This window comes from Somniosus microcephalus, unplaced genomic scaffold (assembly GCF_052327205.1).
Source record: "Somniosus microcephalus isolate GS21.2 unplaced genomic scaffold, FLI_Smic_1.0 unresolved_chr3, whole genome shotgun sequence".
NCBI classification, from domain to species: domain Eukaryota; kingdom Metazoa; phylum Chordata; class Chondrichthyes; order Squaliformes; family Somniosidae; genus Somniosus; species Somniosus microcephalus.
Window position 1 is genome coordinate 51,147,938 of NW_028225181.1, and position 14,552 is coordinate 51,162,489.

The 14,552-nt window shown below is 47.4% G+C and overlaps 1 protein-coding gene across 2 annotated transcripts in view; it reads right to left on the reverse strand.

The window, feature by feature from the left end:
• Nucleotides 1-14,552, reverse strand: part of LOC147091434 (uncharacterized) — a 151,069-nt gene that overhangs the window by 109,904 nt on the left and 26,613 nt on the right. The window lies entirely within an intron of this gene.

Sequence of the window (14,552 nt, forward strand, 5' to 3'; positions counted from 1 at the left end):
CCTGGATCATCGCCCCCTCAATCTGCCCCTCTCAGTATTTACTAACCTGGATCATCTTCCCCTCAATCTCTCCCTCTCAGTATCTACAAACCTGGATCATCTCCCCTCAATCTGTCCCTCTCAGTGTCTACAAACTTGGATCATCTCCCCTCAGTCTGTCCCTCTCAGTTTCTACAAACCTGGATCATCTCCCCTCAATCTGTCCCTCTCAGTATCTACAAACTTGGCTCATCTCCCCTCAATCTGTCCCTCTCAGTATCTACAAACTTGGATCATCTCCCCTCAATCTGTCCCTCTCAGTATCTACAAACCTGGATCATCTCCCCTCAATCTGTCCCTCTCATTATCTACAAACCTGGATCATCTCCCCTCAATCTGTCCCTCTCAGTATCTACAAACCGGGATCATCTCCCCTCAATCTGTCCCTCTCACTATCTACAAAGCTGTATCATCTCCCCGCAATCTGTCCCTCCCAGTATCTACAAACCTGGATCGTCTCCCCTCAATCTGTCCCTCTCAGTCTCTACAAAGCTGTATCATCTCCCCCTCAATCTGTCCCTCTCAGTATCTACAAACCTGGATCATCTCCCCTCAATCTGTCCCTCTCAGTATCTACAAACATGGATCATCTCCACTCAATCTGTCACTCTCAGTATCTACAAACCTGGATCATCTCCCCTCAATCTCCCCTCTCAGTATCTACAAACCTGGATCATCTCCCCTCAATCTGTTCCTCTCAGTATCTACAAACCTGGATCATCTCCCCCTCAATCTGTCCCTCTCAGTATCTACAAACCTGGGTCATCTCCCCCTTAACCTGTCCCTCTCAGTATCTACAAACCTGGATCATCTCCCCCTCAATCTGTCCCTCTCAGTATCTACAAACCTGGATCATCTCCCCCTCAATCTGTCCCTCTCAGTATCTACAAACCTGGATCATCTCCCCCTCAATCTGTCCCTCTCAGTATCTACAAACCTGGATCATCTCCCCTCAATCTGTTCCTCTCAGTATTTACAAACATGGATCATCTCCCCCTCAATCTGTCCCTCTCAGTATCTACAAACCTGGATCATCTCCCCTCAATCTGTCTCTCTCAGTATCTACAAACCTGGATCATCTCCCCTCAATCTGTCCCTCTCAGTATTTACAAACCTGGATGTTCTCCCCTCAATCTGTCCCTCTCAGTATCCACAAACCTGGATCATCTCCCCTCAATCTGTCCCTCTCAGTATTTACAAACCTGGATGTTCTCCCCTCAATCTATCCCTCTCAGTATCCACAAACCTGGATCATCTCCCCTCAATCTGTCCCTCTCAGTATCTGCAAACCTGGATCATCTCCCCCTCAATCTGTCCCCCTCAGTATTTATAAACCTGGATCATCTCCCCTCAATCTGTCCCTCTCAGTATCTACAAACCTGGATCATCTCCTCTCAATCTGTCCCTCTCAGTATCTACAAACCTGGATCATCTCCCCCTCAATCTGTCCCCCTCAGTATTTACAAACCTGGATCATCTCCTCTCAATCTGTCCCTCTCAGTATCTACAAACCTGGATCATCTCCCCCTCAATCTGTCCCCCTCAGTATCTACAAACCTGGATCATCTCCCCTCAATCTGTCCCTCTCAGTATCTACAAACCTAGATCATCTCCCCCTCAATCTGTCCCTCTCAGTATCTACAAACCTGGATCATCTCCCCTCAATCTGTCCCTCTCAGTATCTACAAACCTGGATCATCTCCCCTCAATCTGTCCCTCTCAGTATCTAAAAACCAAGATCATCTCCCCTCAATCTGTCCCTCTCAGTATCTACAAACCTGGATCATCTCCCCTCAATCTGTCCCTCTCAGTATTTACAAACCTGGATCATCTCCCCTCAATCTGTCCCTCTCAGTATCTACAAACCTGGATCATCTCCCCCTCAATCAGTCCCTCTCAGTATCTACAAACCTGGATCATCTCCCCCTCAATCTGTCCCTCTCAGTATCTACAAACCCGAATCATCTCCCCCTCAATCTGTCCCCCTCAGTATCTACAAACCTGGATCATCTCCCCTCAATCTGTCTCTCTCAGTATTTACAAACCTGGATCATCTCCCCTCAATCTGTCTCTCTCAGTATCTACAAAGCTGGATCATCTCCCTTCAATCTGTCCCCCTCAGTATCTACAAACCTGGATCATCTCCCCTCAATCTGTCTCTCTCAGTATCTACAAACCTGGATCATCTCCCCTCAATCTGCCCCTCTCAGTATCTACAAACCTGGATCATCTCCCCTCAATCTGTCTCTCTCAGTATCTACAAACCTGGATCATCTCCCTTCAATCTGTCCCTCTCACTATTTACAAACCTGGATCATCTCCCCTCAATCTGTCCCTCTCAGAGTATACAAACCTGTATCATCTCCCCCTCAATCTGTCCCTCTCAGTATTTACAAATCTGCATCATCTCCCCCTCAATCTGTCCCTCTCAGTATTTACAAACCTGAACCATCTCCCCTTAATCTGTCACACTCAGTATCTACAAACCTGGATCATCTCCCCTCAACCTGTCCCTCTCAGTACCTACAACCTGGATCATCTCCCCTCAATCTGTCCCTCTCAGTATCTACAAACCTGGATCATCTCCCCTCAATCTGTCCGTCTCAGTATCAACAAACCTGGATCATCTCCCCTCAATCTGTCCGTCTCAGTATCTACAAACCTGGATCATCTTCCCCTCAATCTCTCCCTCTCAGTATCTACAAACCTGGATCATCTCCCCTCAATCTGTCCCTCTCAGTATCTACAAACCTGGATCATCTCCCCTCAATCTGTCCCTCTCAGTATCTACAAACCTGGATCATCTCCCCTCAATCTGTCCCTCTCAGTATCTACAAACCTGGATCATCTCCCCTCAATCTCCTGCTCTCAGTATCTGCAAACCTGGATCATCTCCCCTCAATCTGTCTCTCTCAGTATCTACAAACCTGGATCATCTCCCCTCAATCTGTCCCTCTCAGTAATTACAAACCTGGATCATCTCCCCTCAATCTTCCCCTCTCAGTATCTACAAACCTGGACCATCTCCCCCTCAATCTGTCCCCCTCAGTATCTACAAACCTGGATCATCTCCCCTCAATCTGTCCCTCTCAGTATCTACAAACCTGGATCATCTCCCCTCAATCTGTCCGTCTCAGTATCTACAAACCTGGATCATCTCCCCTCAATCTGTCCCCCTCAGTATCTACAAACCTGGATCATCTCCCCTCAATCTGTCCCTCTCAGTATTTACAAACCTGGATCATCTCCCCAAAATCTTCCCCTCTCAGTATCTACAAACCTGGACCATCTCCCCCTCAATCTGTCCCTCTCAGTATCTACAAACCTGGATCATCTCCCCTCAATATGTCCCTCTCAGTATTTACAAACCTGGATCATCTCCCCTCAATCTGTCCCTCTCAGTATCTACAAACCTGGATCATCTCCCCTCAATCTGTCTCTCTCAGTATCTACAAACCTGGATCATCTCCCCTCAATCTGTCCCTCTCAGTATTTACAAACCTGGATCATCTCCCCTCAATCTGTCCCTCTCAGTATCTACAAACCTGGGTCATCTTCCCTCAATCTGTCCCTCTCAGTATTTACAAACCTGGGTCATCTCCCCTCAATCTGTCCCTCTAAGTATCTACAAACCTGGATCATCTCCCCTCAATCTGTCCCTCTCAGTGTCTACAAACCTGGATCATCTCCCCTCAATCTATCCCTCTCAGTATCTGCAAACCTGGATCATCTCCCCCTCAATCTGTCCCTCTCAGTATCCACAAACCTGGATCATCTCCCCCTCAATCTGTCCCTCTTAGTATCTACAAACCTAGATCAACTCCCCCTCAATCTGTCCCCCTCAGTATTTATAAACCTGGATCATCTCCCCTCAATCTGTCCCTCTCAGTATCTACAAACCTGGATCATCTCCTCTCAACCTGTCCCTCTCAGTATCTACAAACCTGGATCATCTCCCCCTCAATCTGTCCCCCTCAGTATTTACAAACCTGGAGCATCTCCCCTCAATCTGTCCCTCTCAGTATCTACAAACCTGGATCATCTCCCCTCAATCTGTCCCTCTCAGTATCTACAAACCTGGATCATCTCCCCTCAATCTGACCCTCTCAGTATTTACAAACCTGGATCATCTCTCCTCAATCTGTCCCTCTCAGTATCTACAAACCTGGATCATCTCCCCTCAATCTGTCCCTCTCAGTATCTACAAACCTGGATCATCTCCCCCTCAATCTGTCCCTCTCAGTATTTACAAACCTGCATCATCTCCCCTCAATCTCTCCCTCTCAATATCTACAAACCTGGATCATCTCCCCCTCAATCTGTCCCTCTCAGTATCTACAAACTTGGATCATCTCCCCCTCAATCTGTTCCGCTCAGTATCTACAATCCTGGATCATCTCCCCTCAATCTGTCGCTCTCAGCATCTACAAACCTGGATCATCTCCCCTCAATCTGTCCCTCTCAGTATCTACAAACCTGGATCATCTCCCCCTCAACCTGTCCCCCTCAGTATCTACAAACCTGGATCATCTCCCCTCAATCTCCCCCTCTCAGTATTTACAAACCTGGATCATCTCCCCTCAATCTGTCCCCCTCAGTATTTGCAAACCTGCATCATCTCCCCTCAATCTCTCCCTCTCAATATCTACAAACCTGGATCATCTCCCCCTCAATCTGTCCCTCTCAGTATCTACAAACCTGGATCATCTCCCCCTCAATCTGTCCCGCTCAGTATCTACAAACGTGAATCATCTCCCCTCAATCTGTCGCTCTCAGTATCTACAAACCTGGATCATCTCCTCTCAATCTGTCCCTCTCAGTATCTACAAACCTGGATCATCTCCCCTCAATCTGTCCCTCTCAGTGTCTACAAACCTGGATCATCTCCCCTCAATCTGTCCATCTCAGTATCTACAAACCTGGATCATCTCCCCCTGAATATGTCCCTCTCAGTGATTACAAACCTGGATCATCTCCCCTCAATATGTCCCTCTCAGTATCTACAAATCTGGATCATCTCCCCCTCAATCTGACCCTCTCAGTATCTACAAACCTGGATCATCTCCCCTCAATCTGTCCCTCTCAGTATCTAAAAAACTGGGTCATCTTCCCCTCAATCTGTCCCTCTCAGTATCTACAAACCTGGATCATCTCCCCTCAATCTGTCCCTCTCAGTATCTACAAACCTGTATCATCTCCCCTCAATCTGTCCCTCTCAGTGTCTACAAACCTGGATCATCTCCCCTCAATCTGTCCCTCTCAGTATTAACAAACCTGGATCATCTCCCCTCAATCTGTCCCTCTCAGTATCTACAAACCTGGATCATCGCCCCCTCAATCTGCCCCTCTCAGTATTTACTAACCTGGATCATCTCCCCTCAATCTGTTCCTCTCAGTATTTACAAACCTGGATCATCTCCCCCTCAATCTGTCCCTCTCAGTATCTACAAACCTGGATCATCTCCCCTCAATCTGTCCCTCTCAGCATCTACAAACCTGGATCATCTTCCCCTCAATCTCTCCCTCTCAGTATCTACAAACCTGGATCATCTCCCCTCAATCTGTCCCTCTCAGTGTCTACAAACTTGGATCATCTCCCCTCAGTCTGTCCCTCTCAGTTTCTACAAACCTGGATCATCTCCCCTCAATCTGTCCCTCTCAGTATCTACAAACTTGGCTCATCTCCCCTCAATCTGTCCCTCTCAGTATCTACAAACTTGGATCATCTCCCCTCAATCTGTCCCTCTCAGTATCTACAAACCTGGATCATCTCCCCTCAATCTGTCCCTCTCATTATCTACAAACCTGGATCATCTCCCCTCAATCTGTCCCTCTCAGTATCTACAAACCGGGATCATCTCCCCTCAATCTGTCCCTCTCACTATCTACAAAGCTGTATCATCTCCCCGCAATCTGTCCCTCCCAGTATCTACAAACCTGGATCGTCTCCCCTCAATCTGTCCCTCTCAGTCTCTACAAAGCTGTATCATCTCCCCCTCAATCTGTCCCTCTCAGTATCTACAAACCTGGATCATCTCCCCTCAATCTGTCCCTCTCAGTATCTACAAACATGGATCATCTCCACTCAATCTGTCACTCTCAGTATCTACAAACCTGGATCATCTCCCCTCAATCTCCCCTCTCAGTATCTACAAACCTGGATCATCTCCCCTCAATCTGTTCCTCTCAGTATCTACAAACCTGGATCATCTCCCCCTCAATCTGTCCCTCTCAGTATCTACAAACCTGGGTCATCTCCCCCTTAACCTGTCCCTCTCAGTATCTACAAACCTGGATCATCTCCCCCTCAATCTGTCCCTCTCAGTATCTACAAACCTGGATCATCTCCCCCTCAATCTGTCCCTCTCAGTATCTACAAACCTGGATCATCTCCCCCTCAATCTGTCCCTCTCAGTATCTACAAACCTGGATCATCTCCCCTCAATCTGTTCCTCTCAGTATTTACAAACATGGATCATCTCCCCCTCAATCTGTCCCTCTCAGTATCTACAAACCTGGATCATCTCCCCTCAATCTGTCTCTCTCAGTATCTACAAACCTGGATCATCTCCCCTCAATCTGTCCCTCTCAGTATTTACAAACCTGGATGTTCTCCCCTCAATCTGTCCCTCTCAGTATCCACAAACCTGGATCATCTCCCCTCAATCTGTCCCTCTCAGTATTTACAAACCTGGATGTTCTCCCCTCAATCTATCCCTCTCAGTATCCACAAACCTGGATCATCTCCCCTCAATCTGTCCCTCTCAGTATCTGCAAACCTGGATCATCTCCCCCTCAATCTGTCCCCCTCAGTATTTATAAACCTGGATCATCTCCCCTCAATCTGTCCCTCTCAGTATCTACAAACCTGGATCATCTCCTCTCAATCTGTCCCTCTCAGTATCTACAAACCTGGATCATCTCCCCCTCAATCTGTCCCCCTCAGTATTTACAAACCTGGATCATCTCCTCTCAATCTGTCCCTCTCAGTATCTACAAACCTGGATCATCTCCCCCTCAATCTGTCCCCCTCTGTATCTACAAACCTGGATCATCTCCCCTCAATCTGTCCCTCTCAGTATCTACAAACCTAGATCATCTCCCCCTCAATCTGTCCCTCTCAGTATCTACAAACCTGGATCATCTCCCCTCAATCTGTCCCTCTCAGTATCTACAAACCTGGATCATCTCCCCTCAATCTGTCCCTCTCAGTATCTAAAAACCAAGATCATCTCCCCTCAATCTGTCCCTCTCAGTATCTACAAACCTGGATCATCTCCCCTCAATCTGTCCCTCTCAGTATTTACAAACCTGGATCATCTCCCCTCAATCTGTCCCTCTCAGTATCTACAAACCTGGATCATCTCCCCCTCAATCAGTCCCTCTCAGTATCTACAAACCTGGATCATCTCCCCCTCAATCTGTCCCTCTCAGTATCTACAAACCCGAATCATCTCCCCCTCAATCTGTCCCCCTCAGTATCTACAAACCTGGATCATCTCCCCTCAATCTGTCTCTCTCAGTATTTACAAACCTGGATCATCTCCCCTCAATCTGTCTCTCTCAGTATCTACAAAGCTGGATCATCTCCCTTCAATCTGTCCCCCTCAGTATCTACAAACCTGGATCATCTCCCCTCAATCTGTCTCTCTCAGTATCTACAAACCTGGATCATTTCCCCTCAATCTGCCCCTCTCAGTATCTACAAACCTGGATCATCTCCCCTCAATCTGTCTCTCTCAGTATCTACAAACCTGGATCATCTCCCTTCAATCTGTCCCTCTCACTATTTACAAACCTGGATCATCTCCCCTCAATCTGTCCCTCTCAGAGTATACAAACCTGTATCATCTCCCCCTCAATCTGTCCCTCTCAGTATTTACAAATCTGCATCATCTCCCCCTCAATCTGTCCCTCTCAGTATTTACAAACCTGAACCATCTCCCCTTAATCTGTCACACTCAGTATCTACAAACCTGGATCATCTCCCCTCAACCTGTCCCTCTCAGTACCTACAACCTGGATCATCTCCCCTCAATCTGTCCCTCTCAGTATCTACAAACCTGGATCATCTCCCCTCAATCTGTCCGTCTCAGTATCAACAAACCTGGATCATCTCCCCTCAATCTGTCCGTCTCAGTATCTACAAACCTGGATCATCTTCCCCTCAATCTCTCCCTCTCAGTATCTACAAACCTGGATCATCTCCCCTCAATCTGTCCCTCTCAGTATCTACAAACCTGGATCATCTCCCCTCAATCTGTCCCTCTCAGTATCTACAAACCTGGATCATCTCCCCTCAATCTGTCCCTCTCAGTATCTACAAACCTGGATCATCTCCCCTCAATCTCCTGCTCTCAGTATCTGCAAACCTGGATCATCTCCCCTCAATCTGTCTCTCTCAGTATCTACAAACCTGGATCATCTCCCCTCAATCTGTCCCTCTCAGTAATTACAAACCTGGATCATCTCCCCTCAATCTTCCCCTCTCAGTATCTACAAACCTGGACCATCTCCCCCTCAATCTGTCCCCCTCAGTATCTACAAACCTGGATCATCTCCCCTCAATCTGTCCCTCTCAGTATCTACAAACCTGGATCATCTCCCCTCAATCTGTCCGTCTCAGTATCTACAAACCTGGATCATCTCCCCTCAATCTGTCCCCCTCAGTATCTACAAACCTGGATCATCTCCCCTCAATCTGTCCCTCTCAGTATTTACAAACCTGGATCATCTCCCCAAAATCTTCCCCTCTCAGTATCTACAAACCTGGACCATCTCCCCCTCAATCTGTCCCTCTCAGTATCTACAAACCTGGATCATCTCCCCTCAATATGTCCCTCTCAGTATTTACAAACCTGGATCATCTCCCCTCAATCTGTCCCTCTCAGTATCTACAAACCTGGATCATCTCCCCTCAATCTGTCTCTCTCAGTATCTACAAACCTGGATCATCTCCCCTCAATCTGTCCCTCTCAGTATTTACAAACCTGGATCATCTCCCCTCAATCTGTCCCTCTCAGTATCTACAAACCTGGGTCATCTTCCCTCAATCTGTCCCTCTCAGTATTTACAAACCTGGGTCATCTCCCCTCAATCTGTCCCTCTAAGTATCTACAAACCTGGATCATCTCCCCTCAATCTGTCCCTCTCAGTGTCTACAAACCTGGATCATCTCCCCTCAATCTGTCCCTCTCAGTATCTGCAAACCTGGATCATCTCCCCCTCAATCTGTCCCTCTCAGTATCCACAAACCTGGATCATCTCCCCCTCAATCTGTCCCTCTTAGTATCTACAAACCTAGATCAACTCCCCCTCAATCTGTCCCCCTCAGTATTTATAAACCTGGATCATCTCCCCTCAATCTGTCCCTCTCAGTATCTACAAACCTGGATCATCTCCTCTCAACCTGTCCCTCTCAGTATCTACAAACCTGGATCATCTCCCCCTCAATCTGTCCCCCTCAGTATTTACAAACCTGGAGCATCTCCCCTCAATCTGTCCCTCTCAGTATCTACAAACCTGGATCATCTCCCCTCAATCTGTCCCTCTCAGTATCTACAAACCTGGATCATCTCCCCTCAATCTGACCCTCTCAGTATTTACAAACCTGGATCATCTCTCCTCAATCTGTCCCTCTCAGTATCTACAAACCTGGATCATCTCCCCTCAATCTGTCCCTCTCAGTATCTACAAACCTGGATCATCTCCCCCTCAATCTGTCCCTCTCAGTATCTACAAACCTGGATCATCCCCCCTCAATCTGTCCCTCTCAGTATCTACAAACCTGGATCATCTCCCCCTCAATCTGTCCCTCTCAGTATCTACAAACCTGCATCATCTCCCCCTCAATCTGTCCCTCTCAGTATTTACAAACCTGGATCATCTCCCCTCAATCTCCCCCTCTCAGTATCTACAAACCCGAATCATCTCCCCTCAATCTGTCTCTCTCAGTATCTACAAACCTGGATCATCTCCCCTCAATCTGTCCCTCTCAGTTTCTACAAACCTGTATCATCTCCCCTCAATATGTCCCTCTCAGTATCTACAAACCTGGATCATCTCCCCTCAATCAGTCCGTCTCACTATCTACAAACCTGGATCATCTCCCCTCAATCTGTCCCTCTCAGTATCTACAAACCTGGATCATCTCCCGTCAATCTGTCCGTCTCAGTATCTACAAACCTGGATCATCTCCCCTCAATCTGTCCCCCTCAGTATCTACAAACCTGGATCATCTCCCCTCAATCTGTCTCTCTCAGTATTTACAAACCTGGATCATCTCCCCTCAATCTGTCTCTCTCAGTATCTACAAAGCTGGATCATCTCCCCTCAATCTGTCCCCCTCAGTATCTACAAACCTGGATCATCTCCGCTCAATCTGTCTCTCTCAGTATCTACAAACCTGGATCATCTCCCCTCAATCTGCCCCCTCAGTATTTACAAACCTGGATCATCTCCCTCAACCTGTCCCTCTCAGTATCTACAAACCTGGATCATCTCCCCCTCAATCTGCCCCCTCAGTATTAACAAACCTGTATCTTCTCCCCTCAATCTGTCCCTCTCAGTATCTACAAACCTGGATCATGTGCCCCTCAATCTGTCCCTCTCAGTATTTACAAACCTGGATCATCTCCCCTCAATCTGTCCCTCTCAGTATCGACAAACCTGGATCATCTCCCCTCAATCTGTCCCTCTCAGTATTTACAAACCTGGATCATCTCCCCCTCAATCTGACCCTCTCAGTATCTACAACCTGGATCATCTCCCCTCAATCTGTCCCTCTCAGTATTTACAAACCTGGATCATCGCCCCTCAATCTGTCCCCATCAGTATCTACAAACCTGGATCATCTCCCCTCAATCTGTCCCTCTCAGTATCTACAAACCTGGATCATCTCTCCTCAATCTGTCCCTCTCAGTATCTACAAACCTGGATCATCTCCCCTCAATCTGTCCCTCTCAGTATTTACAAACCTGGATCATCTCCCCCTCAATCTGACCCTCTCAGTATCTACAACCTGGATCATCTCCCCTCAATCTGTCCCTCTCAGTATCTACAAACCTGGATCATCTCCCCTCAATCTGTCCATCTCAGTATCTACAAACCTGGATCATCTCCCCTCAGTCTGTCCGTCTCAGTATCTATAAACCTGGATCATCTTCCCCTCAATCTCTCCCTCTCAGTATCTACAAACCTGGATCATCTCCCCTCAATCTGTCCCTCTCAGTATCTACAAACCTGGATCATCTCCCCTCAATCTGTCCCTCTCAGTTTCTACAAACCTGGATCATCTCCCCTCAATCTGTCCCTCTCAGTATCTACAAACCAGGATCATCTCCCCTCAATCTCCCGCTCTCAGTATCTACAAACCTGGATCATCTCCCCTCAATCTGTCTCTCTCAGTATCTACAAACCTGGATCATCTCCCCTCATACTGTCCCTCTCAGTATTTACAAACCTGGATCATCTCCCCTCAATCTTCCCCTCTCAGTATCTACATACCTGGACCATCTCCCCCTCAATCTGTCCCTCTCAGTATCTACAAACCTGGATCATCTCCCCTCAATCTGTCTCTCTCAGTATCTACAAACCTGCATCATATCCCCTCAATCTGTCCCTCTCAGTATTTACAAACCTGGATCATCTTCCCTCAATCTGTCCCTCTCAGTATTTACAAACATGGGTCATCTCCCCTCAATCTGTCCCTCTAAGTATCTACAAACCTGGATCACCTCCCCTCAATCTGTCCCTCTCAGTATCTACAAACCTGGATCATCGCCCCTCAATCTGTCCCTCTCAGTATTTACAAACCTGGATGTTCTCCCCTCAATCTGTCCCTCTCAGTATCTACAAACCTGGATCATCTTCCCTCAATCTGTCCCTCTAAGTATCTACAAACCTGGATGTTCTCCCCTCAATCTGTCTCTCTCAGTATCTACAAAGCTGGATCATCTCCCTTCAATCTGTCCCCCTCAGTATCTACAAACCTGGATCATCTCCCCTCAATCTGTCTCTCTCAGTATCTACAAACCTGGATCATCTCCCCTCAATCTGCCCCTCTCAGTATCTACAAACCTGGATCATCTCCCCTCAATCTGTCTCTCTCAGTATCTACAAACCTGGATCATCTCCCTTCAATCTGTCCCTCTCACTATTTACAAACCTGGATCATCTCCCCTCAATCTGTCCCTCTCAGAGTATACAAACCTGTATCATCTCCCCCTCAATCTGTCCCTCTCAGTATTTACAAATCTGCATCATCTCCCCCTCAATCTGTCCCTCTCAGTATTTACAAACCTGAACCATCTCCCCTTAATCTGTCACACTCAGTATCTACAAACCTGGATCATCTCCCCTCAACCTGTCCCTCTCAGTACCTACAACCTGGATCATCTCCCCTCAATCTGTCCCTCTCAGTATCTACAAACCTGGATCATCTCCCCTCAATCTGTCCGTCTCAGTATCAACAAACCTGGATCATCTCCCCTCAATCTGTCCGTCTCAGTATCTACAAACCTGGATCATCTTCCCCTCAATCTCTCCCTCTCAGTATCTACAAACCTGGATCATCTCCCCTCAATCTGTCCCTCTCAGTATCTACAAACCTGGATCATCTCCCCTCAATCTGTCCCTCTCAGTATCTACAAACCTGGATCATCTCCCCTCAATCTGTCCCTCTCAGTATCTACAAACCTGGATCATCTCCCCTCAATCTCCTGCTCTCAGTATCTGCAAACCTGGATCATCTCCCCTCAATCTGTCTCTCTCAGTATCTACAAACCTGGATCATCTCCCCTCAATCTGTCCCTCTCAGTAATTACAAACCTGGATCATCTCCCCTCAATCTTCCCCTCTCAGTATCTACAAACCTGGACCATCTCCCCCTCAATCTGTCCCCCTCAGTATCTACAAACCTGGATCATCTCCCCTCAATCTGTCCCTCTCAGTATCTACAAACCTGGATCATCTCCACTCAATCTGTCCGTCTCAGTATCTACAAACCTGGATCATCTCCCCTCAATCTGTCCCCCTCAGTATCTACAAACCTGGATCATCTCCCCTCAATCTGTCCCTCTCAGTATTTACAAACCTGGATCATCTCCCCAAAATCTTCCCCTCTCAGTATCTACAAACCTGGACCATCTCCCCCTCAATCTGTCCCTCTCAGTATCTACAAACCTGGATCATCTCCCCTCAATATGTCCCTCTCAGTATTTACAAACCTGGATCATCTCCCCTCAATCTGTCCCTCTCAGTATCTACAAACCTGGATCATCTCCCCTCAATCTGTCTCTCTCAGTATCTACAAACCTGGATCATCTCCCCTCAATCTGTCCCTCTCAGTATTTACAAACCTGGATCATCTCCCCTCAATCTGTCCCTCTCAGTATCTACAAACCTGGGTCATCTTCCCTCAATCTGTCCCTCTCAGTATTTACAAACCTGGGTCATCTCCCCTCAATCTGTCCCTCTAAGTATCTACAAACCTGGATCATCTCCCCTCAATCTGTCCCTCTCAGTGTCTACAAACCTGGATCATCTCCCCTCAATCTGTCCCTCTCAGTATCTGCAAACCTGGATCATCTCCCCCTCAATCTGTCCCTCTCAGTAGCCACAAACCTGGATCATCTCCCCCTCAATCTGTCCCTCTTAGTATCTACAAACCTAGATCAACTCCCCCTCAATCTGTCCCCCTCAGTATTTATAAACCTGGATCATCTCCCCTCAATCTGTCCCTCTCAGTATCTACAAACCTGGATCATCTCCTCTCAACCTGTCCCTCTCAGTATCTACAAACCTGGATCATCTCCCCCTCAATCTGTCCCCCTCAGTATTTACAAACCTGGAGCATCTCCCCTCAATCTGTCCCTCTCAGTATCTACAAACCTGGATCATCTCCCCTCAATCTGTCCCTCTCAGTATCTACAAACCTGGATCATCTCCCCTCAATCTGACCCTCTCAGTATTTACAAACCTGGATCATCTCTCCTCAATCTGTCCCTCTCAGTATCTACAAACCTGGATCATCTCCCCTCAATCTGTCCCTCTCAGTATCTACAAACCTGGATCATCTCCCCCTCAATCTGTCCCTCTCAGTATCTACAAACCTGGATCATCTCCCCTCAATCTGTCCCTCTCAGTATCTACAAACCTGGATCATCTCCCCCTCAATCTGTCCCTCTCAGTATCTACAAACCTGCATCATCTCCCCCTCAATCTGTCCCTCTCAGTATTTACAAACCTGGATCATCTCCCCTCAATCTCCCCCTCTCAGTATCTACAAACCCGAATCATCTCCCCTCAATCTGTCTCTCTCAGTATCTACAAACCTGGATCATCTCCCCTCAATCTGTCCCTCTCAGTTTCTACAAACCTGTATCATCTCCCCTCAATATGTCCCTCTCAGTATCTACAAACCTGGATCATCTCCCCTCAATCAGTCCGTCTCACTATCTACAAACCTGGATCATCTCCCCTCAATCTGTCCCTCTCAGTATCTACAAACCTGG